The sequence below is a fragment of the Triturus cristatus genome, chromosome 3_1, assembly GCF_964204655.1.
Source record: "Triturus cristatus chromosome 3_1, aTriCri1.1, whole genome shotgun sequence".
In the NCBI taxonomy this organism is placed as follows: domain Eukaryota; kingdom Metazoa; phylum Chordata; class Amphibia; order Caudata; family Salamandridae; genus Triturus; species Triturus cristatus.
This window is the reverse complement of record NC_140583.1, coordinates 839,448,320-839,463,519: the sequence shown is the minus strand read 5'-3', so window position 1 is coordinate 839,463,519 and position 15,200 is coordinate 839,448,320. Positions and strand designations below refer to the sequence as shown.

Below are 15,200 nucleotides of genomic sequence, written 5' to 3'. Positions count from 1 at the left end.
CACCTCCTTCCTCTCCGGCAGAACCCAGAGCGTCTGCCTCAAGGATCATCCCTCAGCCCGACATTGTTCAACATCTACATGGCCCTGCTCGCCAGACTACACAACCTCAACATCATCTCCTACGCCGATTACACACAGCTGATCCTCTCCCTCACCAAGGACCCCCTCACCGCCAAGACTAACTTCCACGAAGGAATGAAAGCCGTCACCAAATGGATGAAGAACAGCCATCTGAAGCTGAACTCGGACAAGACAGAGGTCCTCATCCTCAGCTCCACCCCTCAGCCTGGGACGACTCCTGGTGGCCGACCGCCCTGGGAGCAGCACCAACATCCACCGACCACGCTCGTAACCTGGGTTTCGTCCTCGACTCAACACTCTCCATGACCAGTCAACACCGTCTCATTCTCCTGCTTCAACTCTGCATGCTCCGCAAGATCTACAGGTGGATCCCCACTGACACAAGAAAAACGGTCACCCTGTCCCTCGACAGCAGCAGGCTGGACTACGGAAACGCCCTCTACGCGGGAGCCCCGGCCAAACTGCTGAAACGACTACAACGCATACAGAACGCCTCTGCCCTCCTGATTCTCGACATCCCTCGACACAGCCACATCACACCCCACCTGAGAGACCTGCACTGGCTGCCCGTCAACAAGAGGATCACCTTCAAGCTCCTCACTCACGCACACAAGGCACTCCACGACACCGGACCAGCATACCTCAACAGACGCCTCACCTTCTACACCCCGACCGCCAGCTCCGCTCCGCCCTCGCCACCATCCCCCGCATCTGAAGAGTGACCTCCGGTGGCAGATTGTTCTCCTACCTTGCCGCCAAGACCTGGAACACCATCCTCCTACGGCAGACCCTAGACCTACTAATCTTCAGGAGGCTACTCAAGACCTGGCTGTTCGAGCAGTAGCAGCACCCCCCTAGCACCTTGAGACCCTCATGGGTTAGTAGTGCGCTCTACAAATTCCTTAAATGACTGATTGATTGAAGCAAGGTCTATGTTTCTAGGAAACTAACCCAAAGTTTCCCAAATGCAAATGTGTGTTAAAAGTGAAATGTGAAGGCAACTTTTGGAATGCCTGGTGTTCATGTAAAATGGCAACTTTTACTTCTAGGGCTAACAGACACATGAAATCCATTAGAGCTGCCAGTTCAAGATCCTCACGCACGCCTACAAAGCCTTCCATGACCTAGGACCTGCCTACATCATCCACTGAAGGAACATCCACCAACCCTCTAGACACCTGCGTACCTCCACTCACCCTCGCACATACCACCCACATCCATTGCAACAGTGGCTGCTCCTTCTCCTACATCGCTGCCATGACCTGGAACGACCTTCCCCTCCAGCTACGTACAGCCCCCTCTCTGGCAGACTTCAGAAAGAAGACCTGGCTCTTTGATGGAGACACAGCACCAAAATACCCTTGAGGGTGACAGTGTTGCACTTTACAATTGCTTTTTGATTGATTGATTGATGACACCCACTTCTAGGACATAAGTCTCCAATGAAGCTATTTAAAGCTAAAAATCCTACTAATACAATGTACTAATATATGCAAAGGTAATTGCTTTAAAATTGCATGTTAAAATACTAAGAGAAGGTCTTAAAAAGGCACCTATGCTATTCTAAGACCCAAAGCTTAAAGAAAGCCATATTTCCTTTAAAATTATATAAGCTATAAAGCAAAGTCTATTTAAGCCAATTTGGTATATTAAAATCAGGCCAAATAAAAAGTTCCAACTAAACGGAATAACTAGAGGTTTATGTGTTCTGAGTGGTGGATGAAATATTTCTGTTCACAGCGTCTGCAGAAGATGGTCAAAGAGACAAATTTTTTTTTTTTTTTTTTGTTTTTGTTTTTCAAAAATCTTTATTGTTCCATCGAAGAGTACACCGCTATTCAGCCAACAACCCGGAGGCAGGCAGCTAGTATACGAGGCGGAACTCCGCCCAAGCATTTGAGATCGTACTTTCAAACGGCGATACAGCATTTTACAATGGAACAAACAAAACAGAACTAATAAAGAGCCCGAGTCGAAGGGAAGCAAACAGTAAATGATCGAAATGACATAATCATCTTCACGCTGCGCCCACAGCCCGCCCAGACAGAGCAAGCGACAGACAACCCCCCTCAAAGAGCGAACCCCACATCCCAGATCTCTTATGCCAGGCGGATCACCACTTACAGCACCCCACAGTCGAACTCCAACCTCTCCACGTCATTTAAGCCACGATCAGCCCGCTTGGTCATCTTCCAACGCTGTCGTACTAGCCAACCAGTCTACCAGTGGCTGCCAGATATCTACAGGCCGCGAGCGCTGCGGCAGCTGGTCCCAGTATGAGGTCAGCTGCTCCCTACAGTACACCGCCGATCTTATCCAGGCCTTCACGTTTGGCGGCATTGTCTTCTTCCAGTGTAGCGCTACCTGACGCTTAGCAAGTAATAATAAAATGGCCACGAGCCTACGTGAGGTCTTGGGCACATTTCTAACGAATCCCAATAGGGCCACAAGTGGGTCCGGCCCCAGTACCATCCCCACGATCTGCCCCACGGCATTGAAGACTGCAATCCAGAAGTCGCGTATGGGGCCACAAACCCAGACAAGGTGATAGAACGCGGCATCCTGCGCACCGCATCTCCAACAGCACGCATCAGACCGCAGACCCATCCTACACAATTGAATGGGCGTCCGGTAGGTCCGGTGCAGATAGTTGAAGTGCACCAACCGCAGCCTATAATTAGGGGATAGGTTTTCAAGTTGGGAGCAACAGTACTCCCACTGCTTCTCGGTAATAGATATACCCGCTTCAAGTTCCCACGCGGATCTAGAGTCAGTGCACGCAACCGGAGCCGTGCTTTGAGTAGCTCTATAGATCCGTGTGATCAGTTTGCGCGCGGAGGAGTTCGAGAGTACGTCCTCCAAGGCCGCAATCGTCGGCGGAGCCTCCGGAAACATAGGGTACCTGCCCTTGCAGGCGGACCGCAGTTGATAGTAGAGAAGAAGCTCCGAGGACGTCGGTTCCGGCGCTGCCGCCATGTCCCGCACTGTGAGGAAGGTATCGTCCGGGTACAAGTCTCCCGCCACCTTCAGTCCGCAGGCCTGCGCCCGCCGCGCCACTGCCGCGTCCGTCAATGGCCCCAATAGGGGATTATCCGCGAGGGGCATACTCGGCGCATATAAGTCATCTACGCCTGCACGTTTGGCAATGCTTGACCAGGCCCAGCGTACCATCTCAACAGTGTCAATGTCGTCCCTGGAGCGTCTGTATCTCTGATATGCCGCTGCACGAAGGGGGCAGGGGGCCGCAACATCCATCTCGATGGCCACGTGCGGCTGGTAAGGGATCGGGTGCTGCCAGTAGTGCAGATATTGGGCCTGAGCACTGTACGCATATAGCTCCATGTCCGGGGCCGCGAGTCCCCCCTGACGGAAGGGAAGTGTGAGGAGGTTCCAGGCCACTCTGGGCTGCTTACCCGCCCAGACCAGTTCAATCAAGGCGGAGCGGAGCCGGCGAAAGAACGACTTAGTGAGTGGCACGGGGATGTTTACGAATAAGTAAAGAAACTTAGGAACGACCATCATTTTAGCAATTGCTATGCGGCCAATCAGAGATAGTGGCAGCGCTTTCCAGCGCTTCACTTTGCACTCCAGCCATTCCACGGCCACCCCAAAATTGGCCAGCCATATGTCCTGTATCGATCGGCTAAACCGTATGCCCAGGTATTTAATCTCATCAGTGACCCAGTCAATCGGGAATTCCGTGTGGCAGTGACTCGTACCGTCCGTCAGCGGGAACATCGCCGACTTTGACCAGTTGACATCGATACCCGTGAGGCCGCTATACCTTGTCACCTCACGCATCAGTGGGTCGAAGTTTTCCGATGGATTCATCATATATATGGTTATGTCGTCGGCGTACATAGAGACCAGCAGGCCACGCGACGTGAAGCCGATACTGCGATGAGTGTGGTGTTGGCGCAAACGAGCCGCCAGCGGCTCCGTCGCAATAGCGAACAGCAGTGGCGACAAGGGGCAGCCCTGCCGAGTGCCTCTGGTTATGGGGATCGGGGAAGACGTCTGACCATTAACCCGTACCCTAGCCGTCGGGTGATTATAGATTATTCCAATACGCCTGGCAAAGGAGGGGCTGAAACCCATGCGAGTGAATAACGCCCGTAGGAATTTCCACTCTAGTGAGTCGAACGCCTTAGTGGCGTCAAGCAATGCGGCCGCGGCTTGTACCTTGGGATCCAAATAATGCAGGAGCCCAAACAGCACTCTAAGATTGTGGGAAGTGGACCGCCCCATCACAAAGCCCGACTGATCGGACAACGCTATCTGAGGCAGCATAAGTTTCAGGCGGTCAGCGAGTAGTTTCGCGTAGATTTTGGCGTCAAGATTAATTAGCGAGAGTGGGCGATATGAGTCCGGGGTAACAGGATTCTTGCCAGGTTTAAGCAGCGTAATGATGAGGGCCTCTCGCATCGAGGCAGGGAGGATGCCAACCTCCATCGCTTCCTCAAAAACATTATGCAAGCGAGGGACCAGTAGGTCTGCGTATTCCTTGTAGAAGGCTGCCGTCAGCCCGTCTGGGCCTGGTGCCTTGCTGAGCGGCATAGCGGCTATAACCGCTCGAATGTCCTCCTGCGTGAAGGGGAGGTCCATATATTGTCGGGCACTATTACTGAACCACGCAAGAGCTATGGTGTCCAGGTAATCACTAATAATAGTGTCGTCAGGGGACACCTTAGAGGTGTACAAGTCCTTATAGTAGTCTGTCATCACCGCCAGTATAGCCGGAGGATCTCGAATCACTGCACCCCCCGACTCCTGTATCTCAAGAATATGCTCCGACCCGCGTGGCGGGCGCAGCAGATTTGCTAGTGTTCGGCCAGCTCTATCACCCTCTCCGTAACGCCTGGCCTGAGAATCTTTGGACAAGAACCTGACCTCCCTCTCAGCCTCCTCTTGATACTCGGTCAGTTTCGTCCTGAAGTCTGCACTCGCACCACCAGACGGGGCTGCCACCATCGCAGCTTCAAGCTGAGCCAGTTCGGATTCCAACCTGCCGAGAGTAGCTCTAATGGAGCGCAAAACCCCAGTTTTTAGCGCCATGCAGTGGCCCCTTGTCACAGCTTTACAGGCCTCCCAGAGCACGCCAGGTGAATCTACTGAGCCCTCGTTTAGTGCGAAGTATTCCTCCAGTTTTTCCCGCAAAGAGTGCTGGAAGACCTGGTCGCGCAGAGCCCGGGACGGGAATCTCCAACTAAACGGCTGAATGTACTGCGGCGGGGTGGAGATCGTTAAGCAAACCGGGGCATGATCAGAAAGTGACCGCGGCAAGTGAGTCACCTCTAACACCGATGAGTGCAGATCTCTGGACAGCAGCCAGAAATCCAATCTGGACCAGGCCGCACGATGAGCTGTGATACACGTACCGGCGCGGGTCTCAGGGTGCAGTGTCCTCCAGGAGTCCACCAGCCCTGCCTCTTGCATAATATGGCCAAGCGCCTCCGACGCCCTAGGGTGATGTTCCCGAGTGGTGCCCTGCCTATCTGCAGTATCTGACAGTACCACATTATAGTCTCCTCCCCACAGTATCGCAGCAGGTCCACAGTTCCGCACCTTATGCCACAATCCCTCGTAGAAATCTGGATTATCGTCATTCGGGCCATAAACATTCACCAGAATCACTCTCGCGCCGCACAGCGAACCTACCAACAGAACAAACCTGCCCCCCACGTCCCTGATTTCCTCATGCGTCCTCCAGTGAAGCCCTTTCCTGATAAGTATCGCCACCCCTCTAGAGTAGTTAGAGTAGTGAGCGTGAACTACCTCACCCCATCGGTTGTGTCTGAGCAGCTGCGCAGCATTGTCCGTCAGGTGCGTCTCCTGCAGAAGGCAAATGTCCGCACCCTTCCTAATCAGAAAGGCCTGTATCAGTCTCACTTTCCGCCTATCATTCATGCCCCGTACATTCCAGGTAATACACTTTATGCTATTCACCGCACCATACGTGTTAACAGAGTTCGGGCAAGCCTCAAGCAAACACCTACCCCCCAGTCACCCGGCCAAGTCACGCCAAATCTCGAAGCACGCATTTCCAATCCAGCGGGTCCCAATATATGAGGGCGGCAATGCCACAGCAATCTGTACGCCCGCCAACAGGGCAGGGAACCTCCACCAGGCACCAAGCAGGGAAATAGAACTCGAGCAGGCCACGGACCCGTTCCTCGTTGCATCGATTCCTGCAGCCCGTCCCTGTCAGACAACACACATCCCACCCGGCCAGCTGGGCAGCCTGCCCGGTAAATGCCAGAACACCTCTTGCTAGGTGACTGTCGACATGACAGCGCGCTGTGCACATCGTGCGATTCAATAGCAGTTTTCGCCACCTCCGACCCGGCTCTGAAACTTAAATAAAACACAACAAAAACCCCCAGCCCCAGCCAAACCCCTAACCCTCCCGCTCCAACCCCCCAATCAGGTTGTGCAATGAACTCCCTGGACCCCCTCCCAACTACAACAACTGTAACTACAGTCTCTAAATGTGAACAATGAATGGGAATCATCCCTTAAGGTACGCAGGTTGGCCACCTACAGGCCCTGTACTTGTGACAGGGCGATCGAGCGCGAGACTAGTGTACCAGCTCAAGGACCACCCCCCCCCAATCCCGCAGCCCTGCTCAGCTCCCTCATAGCATCTGAAATTGGAACACCAGGGAATTAAACATTCTCAATATGGCCCAGCACAGCGTGGACAGGCGACACCCAGCGATTTAACAAGAAGTAAACAGGAGTAGTCATTCAACGTCACTTAGCCTGTCCCACTGGTCCGGGTCAACTGCAGGTGTCTGAGCCTTTTGGTCCTTTAACAGTTGTTTGGCATATTTCATAGCCGCCTTAGCGTCAACAAAAAAGGATGGCTTACCGGGACCTTGGACCCGGAGTTTAGCGGGGTAGATGAGGGAGTATTTGGTGCCCGCCTGTTGAAAAAGTTTCTTCGCCGGCAAAAATTCCCTTCGAGCGGCTTGAACCTGCATCGTATAGTCCGGGTATAGTGCAATGTGGTTGCCCCTGTATTGCAAGTCCGATATGTCCCTTGCCATTCGTAAGATCACGTCCCGGTCCCTATAATTCAAGATTCGTGCAATAATAGGCCGGGGCGGTGCACCGGGTTTAGGCCTGGGCCCCAGTGATCTGTGAGCCCTCTCGACCAGGAACATCGGAGACAATCCCGACCCAAACAGATCCTTACACATTTGTTCGACAAAGAGCTCCATGCTGGTTATGTCCGTCGTTTCCGCCACACCCGTGATGCGGACGTTGTTGCGCCGCGAGCGCGCCTCCAAATCCTCATTTTTCTGCTGAATGAGTGTTAGAATCTTCTCCATGCCCCGCAGTTGGCCGGCATGGCCGGTCTGATTTTCCTCCGTGTCGGCCACACGTGTTTCGAGCGATTCCACTCTCCCCTCTTGTTTGTCCATGCGGGACGTGATACCGTCCATGCGGGCAGCCAGCGCATCCATTTTTCCATCAATGCCATGTAAGCTTGTTTTCAGTTCCTGAAACATGGCCTTAATGTCCGCCTCCTGAGCACCACTCCGGTCCGCTCGAGAAGATTCGGCCTCACGGAGGTCTGGGTCTGGGTCCGGCGGCTTCTGCTTGGACTTGTCGAAAGTGATTTTCGGCTGCCGCGTGTCCGGTTTGCCCATGGCCACTCACCAGCCGCCTCCCGGCGCCGCGAGTATGCTTTGGCGGCCGCGACCAGACGCCGCCAGTCGCCGACCCTCAGCGTCTCACCGAGGGCAGCAGGGCGGTTAGTCCCAGTAGGTAGGCTGAATGGCTGGGCCTCCAATAGCGGGGCGCGCACCCTAAGCGGAGCAGGCGGGGAGAGTCACAGCGCAGGCCGCCGGAGCAGGACAACCCTAGTACAGCCGTGCACTGTCCACATCCCAGGTCAACGCTCCAACCTCACCACAGTATTGTCGGGGGATGTACGGCAGCCGACCTCGTCTCTCCGATCGTCTCCCTTCGACCATGGGACTTCTGCTTCAGGCAAAATGGCCGCCACTGCGATCAGCCGATCGGGCCCGTCGCCGTGCGCCGTCGTGCAATCCAGGGGCGGACGTTCGGCGGTCTTCCACACCAGCCGGCGCTTCCTCAGCTTCACTCCGACAGCCGTAGGGGGTGAGACCTTCGCCGGGGTGCGCGTTTCTTTGGGCGAGCGAACAGCCTCTGCCTCACCCCTCGGATAGGTTTCGGGCACTCCACACGCAAGGCCCCGGCTCTAGCGAATGGTGTAGGCCGCCACGACTCCGCGCCGCCCGTGGGCCGCTCTCCGTCCACAAGCCGCCGACGGGGTCAGAAAAGCCAGAGCACAGGGCGGACACCCAGGACTACCGTCTCGGGCGGGGAGGACCGAGCTCGCACCCCAGTTCAGCTAATAATTGAAGGATTTCTGTGCTCGATCGGCGGAGCTGCGGTTTCAGGCAGCCATTCCGCTCGGCAGCCAAGCCACGCCCCCCGTCAAAGAGACAAATTGACAGAGCAAGTATGTTCCCATCCACCCCCCACAGCAGCCACTGCATGAGCAAGAATAGCCGGTCAGTGTTCCACCAAGCCAGAACCAAGATCCAATCCGCAAGGCGCAGAAGCAACCCAGGGAGGCTTGTAGAATGCAGCCAGTAGAAATAATATCCACGGGGACAACTATACAAATGGGCATTTAGTGAGTCCATCAGTGCATGTATGTCCGAAGGTTCAACAAATTGCAACCTCAAGCACAAATTCAGGGCCCACTCCTAAGTGCACATGAGGCAGTGAAGCCATACAGGCCGAAATGATAGGAACCAATGCTCATTGAGTTCTCGAAGCATGGGTGCGCCAAAGTAATGCATCATGCACTCACAGCATATCAGGACATGGACTTTACCAGCTCCATTCGGTCTTTATATGGGACATTCATTGTGGAGCAAAAATATTGAAATGACTATCCCTGCAATTAGGAACAGGACCAGCGGAAGACCTCCAAAGATACTAACAAGGAGAGAGTGGATGACCGAAAGAATGACTCAGAACGCTATCTTGAAGGTGCTAACCAACCCAAAGCCTATGCCTTTGAAAAACACGCTATTCCTGTTGTGTGGGACATGTTAAAAATACAATGCACAAATTCTCCAAAATGTCGTGGGAAGTTAGTGCGGAGTAGCACTTGTATCTCTGAAGAGGACCTTGCCACCTGAAGATCAAACGTCTCCTTAGCAGAAGTTAAGGCCACATCTTTGTGAAATAATAAGGCTTTCAGTTTGCTCAGGGCTTCAAAATGCATGTTGGTAAGAATAATCGAAGGCCACACCGTATCCTCCCTAACTGTACAAGCTGTTGGAAACCGGTCTTGTGTACAAGTAACAATGGAATACACTGTCACCACATAGGCAACCCTGCGTTTCATCCCACAGAAACCTTAACTGTTCTTTTGAGAGTAATCACACGTATCACAGCTGCCAAGGAGCCTTTCAAGTAGCAAGACAAGTTTGCCTCTGAGGCATCACATGCTCCATACAATAAAACATCTTTGTATACTAGGGACCCGCTCAAAGCATTCTCACAATCAGAACCGCTGAGAAAAACGTCACTATCCTTATTCCAACACTGGAATTTGAAAGGAAGAACTCAATATTCATGTATAAACCCTTCTTTTAAAGCTTCAAATATGCCCACTAGATGGTGTTGTAGACAGTACAGAAAGTGGAAAGGCGAATTTGGTAGTGTAATGTACCCATGGATTATCCAATCAGAGGATGCTATTTCAGCAACTGTAAAAGGTAATTTCTCCAGTCTTTCAATATGTAACACAGTATCTTTTGCACCTTTACGTTGCCATAATTATCTGTTGTCCTGTAAGGTGGTATGGTGAAAACAGATTTGTGATGTTAATGTCCATTCTGGCTCCAATAATGTAGCTATTCATTATGACTGCACACAATAATACGAATCACACAATATAAGTGTGGGGAATCCAGCATCTGTATTCTCTAGAGCCAGTACTAGAGCCTTTAATTCTGCCAGCTGCACTGCACAATTGACCTAGTGACTGCGTGTGTGTTTTCTCAGGATGGAATTCTCCATTATGCATACACCTTTTTACTATTGTGCACGCCACTTAGTATTGGTGCTGTGTCCCTATGGCAGGCTGAGCAGAACCATCAGTGTAAATGATATAGTCATAGCGGTCTAGAGGCATTATTTCATTAGGCAGAGGTTATTCTTGTTCGTACTGCAGGAAGGCTTGTGCTTGTAGTGTAGAATCAAATCTGTAATCTACATCTGTTGCAGTGAGTGAGTTAGACCATTGTATCCATCGTGGATGTAATGCTTTAGCGGTTGGAATGCTTGCTCTGGTGACTGTCTCCAGGGTTGGGACCAGGGTCAGAGCAATTATGTGTTTCCCTTGAGCCAAGGCTCACTCTCTCACTACAGAAGTCTGTACTACTGTCAGTATTTTCTCAGTAGGTGCAAAATGCATTTCAGAATTTGTAGATAAATGTGATTTATACGCAATTGGTACTGTGTCACCTTCATTGAATCTGACATAAGTGTACCCCGATGTTCCTGCGATCACATGGATCACCAGGTTTGTTGTGTTTACACGTGTGTGTAGATGTTTGGAAGCTATCATGTCAGCTTTTACGGAACTTAGAATTTCTGTATGTTCCTGTGTCCAGTGTGTGCTTGAAAAGTCTGGATGTATCAAATCGTAGAATTGTTTAACACTTTCTATGTAATCTGGAAGGTATGTTCTGCCAATTGTAATCTTTTCAAAGTTGTTGGTGGTTGGACCAACACACATTTTTCTACAAATTGGTTCGCAAGACTATTACCTTCACTTGACAACTCATAGCCCAGAAATAGGACTTTAAGGTAGGCGATTTTTGATTTCTTGCAATTACATTTATAGCCCATGTGAGCAAACCCTAGGATTAAGCGGTTTACTCTGGTCAAGTGTTCAATAAAGTCATCATCCATCAAATATATGTCATCGATGTAGGACAATGCCTGGTCATCAAAGTTTACAAGTAGTTCTGTAACTCTGGCTGAACAGCCTAGGGCTATTCTTATACCCTTGGGGCAAACAGCAAAAGTGTTTTTGAGAACCAAGAGCACTGAATGCTGTCAAGTATCTACTTCCAGGCACTAAATTTTGCCAGAAAAATCAATTTGAGATATCTAGCGTTGTTTTGAATTTCTTCCACACAATGTTATTCATTAGTGTGGCACTCTGTGTGTTTTGTACTGCTAATATGCAATTAGCTGAGTTCAAATATCTGTCATCAAATATTAGACGATATGAATGATCTGGTTTAATGACTGGAAACAGAAGATTATTCATAGATGAAGTGCAACTTTCTATGACACCTCGGTATTCAAGTTGGTCTATGATTTCCCTTGTTTAGCTTAGTTTTTTATTGGAGATTGTCTCTGAGGTTGAGGTTTGTCCTCAATGGAATGTCATGATAAGGTGAACCGTCATCCCACCCCACATAGTTGAGGTATAACGCAGAAGCTAGCTCTAGCGCTCACTCATTGGCGTATGAATGTTTAATTGATTCTGGGTCGAGGTCAGAAAAAGCTGGTTAATACCATTTCCCTGTTTGGGCAATCCATTACAAAATCAGGGGACCAATCCTTTTTGGCCAGAAGAATATTGTATCCTTGAGTGACGTCCTCCCAAGAGAGGACATTAATAAACCTAGGCATGTCCCCCTCCAACCGTAGTTGGACTTCGTATCGACGATGGGAAATGCTTACCCTGGTATCTGCTGTTTCCACCGTGATGTACTCACTCAGTGCTACTCCCACCTGACAATCCATCAGGTTCTGGTGAACTATCATGACTTCTGCTGTGTGGTCCAGCATTGTAACTAACCATTCTCCGCTCAGAGGCAGAGTCCTCAATATCCGAGGTAAGCCTGATCTTAAGTCCAGCTACCTTCTTCCTTTTGAATTCAGGTTTTGATATTTTAGGTTTTTCTTCTTGCTTAATAATGTAGTCAGACGAGCGTTGTGGCTCCGTCTTCACTTTCACATGCTCTTCCGATCTGTACTCTGACAATCCTCCTCTCTCCAAATGTTTGTCAGATGAGTCCTGGAAGGAACGAGACGGACATGTATCAGAACCCTGATACCTGTCAGACGGTCTGACATTATCACGGTTTCATAAGTTATAATGTTTCTCAGTAGATACCTGTGTAGGAGACCCACCCCATGATTTTGTTTTATCTTTGTTTTTCTTATCATCCCATTTCTTCTTTGTCGAAGAGTCGGGTGCTTGCTTAGACTTATCATTTTCAGAATTACGCTTCAACTGTGGTTTCGCAGGTATGGCTACCAAATGATCTCTACCAAGCGTAGCACAGTTTTCTTCAATAATTTTAGGTAATTCGCACACCTGCTGTGCAGAAGTGAAATCCCTCAAGTGTTGGCGTATAGCTAATACTGCTGCTTCCCCTTTAATGGGGCACAAACTTTTGGCGGATACTTCGGCAAAGTTGCCCATCAGTTTCATCCAGTGGCACAGCAAGGAGGTCGTGGGTGGGGGAGCGTTCTGCCCGGGCAGCATGAGTTTTGGGGGCAGAGGCCTCACGCCCCCCTCCTACCTGTTGCGGGGCGGCAAAGTCAGGGATCGCCAGCCCTCCCCCGCTCTTACAGTTAGTGCTGCTGTTGGCAAATGCAGGGGTTACCACAGGAGGCATAAGGCCTAGCTATGCCACTGGTTTTATCCTCAGGTCCATGGCAGCTGCTGCCCCAAACACATTCTGGATCTGTTTCAGCACTTCAGGCAGAACAGCCAGAGAACGGGTACCATGTGTCTTGGTATTTACTGTAGCAAAGACAGTACCCAAGTTGCACAGTCCTCCACAGGGGGAGCCATCCACATCGGCAAGCAAATTGTCAGTATTCTAAGCTTTCCCTGCAAGCCCGTATGGGAAAACACTGCTTCAAGCTGATTTGTTTTCTGTGCAATCCAAATGGAATTTCTAACCTCTTGGTGGGAACCTTACCCATAACTGCATTCAGTGTTTTTGGGCTAATGATTGGTGTAACCAATTGTGGGGATGAGGCTTGAATGGCTCGCGCAGGAGCAAGTATTTATGTTTGTATCACAGGCATCTGTATATTGTCACTAGATTATTGTACAATCCCCACACCTTAGCGGCGGCCTAATCATTGATACTGGGATGCAGTGTGTATCCGGCTAGGTCTAGCCATGACGCCCCCTCATTCTTAAGTGGGCCCAGTCTCACGTTTTCGATTGAGTGTGGGAAGGTGTCTTTAAACCAATTGATATGTTCATGGTAAGTGAAAAGAACTTCTATTGCCTCGTATGGAGTGCATTCATTTGGTATTTCATCCTCAGTGCATGTGTGAAATACTTGTGTTAGAGCATCTGCAGCTGGGAATGTAATGTAAGAATAAAACACCTCTTTCCTATATGCTCCATGTGCCTCAACCACGAAGGTAGGGTCCCCACCATCTAGTGTGAGACCATGTTGTAGAAGTTTCTGAGTAACTGCATATCTGCAATTCTCAGCAATGTTTTGTGCCGTGTATGTGAAAATGAAGTACAGAGTAGGCTATCAACGTGGGAATTAGATCCTCTCAAGCTTGAATTACCAACAGCCAATACATAAGATATACCTACTCAGCCAAGAAGGGTATTCCCTACCACCACGGCATCTCCTGTTAAAAGGTGTGTAGGGGTCTCTCATAAGACACGATTGAACTACTCAGTTGATCCATACAAAGTACGAATCCAAACAACGTTGGCGGTGCCATGTTGTGTAGTTTCTACTAAGCAGTAGGAACTGCGTGTTTGTGGATGACATAAACATTCGGATGATGCCACACTGATTCCGTGTACCCCTGCAGGATATGTTGTCCCATAGACTAGCTAAATCACAGTGCCACCATAAGCCCCCCTAAACCTAGACAGGGAACAAACAGTTCTGGCAACCACTGAACAGGACAACCCTGTTACACAGTGCTTAATTGATAAAATAAAAAAAGAACTACCAGGGCCCTCCTCTGGAGGCCACTGCAGCTTGCACCATCCATTGACCCTGCCAGCGTGAAAGTACAGAAACAGCTACCTACCACTGCACTCATAAAAGAGTGACAAATCAGACTATTCCTGGCCCCCAAAGCTATGAGAATGGCTTAGGCAAGCAGGTATTAGTCCTTTTAAATGTTTATTTACTTAATAAACAACTGTTTTGTGTAAATCTAGACAAATAGCAGCCATCATGTGGGACATTGCCATAAGTACTGGTGTTGGCAATAAAGTGCCAGTGCCGCGCACTGGAAACCACAGTTCGAATTAAACACTGCCCCTCAAGAACCATGGTTACAGATCTAGAACCTTTTGCTTATACACTTGTGCTCTCTTTTGCTCAGAGAATTATACAAAGAATACACAGAGGGATGTTTTCAGTGTTTATTGAACCAACGTGATTCTTGTTTAGAATCTATGTGAACACAAGGAGATGCTGGACGGAGCCCTGAAACTTTTCAGACACTCACCCCCAGCCACAGATCTGGGTTGAATCCATCGTCATTCTTTAGCTCACTTCGCCACCCCAGTTCAGACCCAGCCATATACAAATCAGTCTTGACCCTGTTCTACGTGGGAACAGTCGAGCCCAAACTGCCAATCCAGGTCTTCCCTGGACCAGAAACAAGCACCCTGGGACCAGTTTCTGGATAACACCCATCATCAGCCAGGCTAGCTTGAATCCAGTGGCAAAGTGATCAAGGGACCCACGTCTGGCCATCGCCTGCCCACTTAGGGCGAATAAAGCAAACACAAGGAGATGCTGGGCAGAGCGCTGAATCTTTTCAGACACGCACCACTAGTCACAGATTTGGGTTGAATCCATCATCATTCTTTAGATCACTTCGCCACCCTAGTTCAGACCCAACCAAATGCAAATCAGTCTTGACCCTGTTCCTCATGGGAACAGTCCATCCCGAACTGCCAAGCCAGGTCTGCTGCAATGATCAATAGACAGAAACAGATGAAAGTAATAAGAAGTATCAGGACAGTGAACAATACAAAAAGTTCCACCATCATGCTGAAACAACGTATTTATGTAAGCATATGAAATATTATGACAATC

General features: G+C 50.0%; 1 pseudogene; it reads right to left on the bottom strand.

Moving 5' to 3' along the window:
• Positions 1-15,200, bottom strand: part of LOC146861151 (protein spire homolog 1-like) — an 89,769-nt pseudogene that overhangs the window by 13,082 nt on the left and 61,487 nt on the right.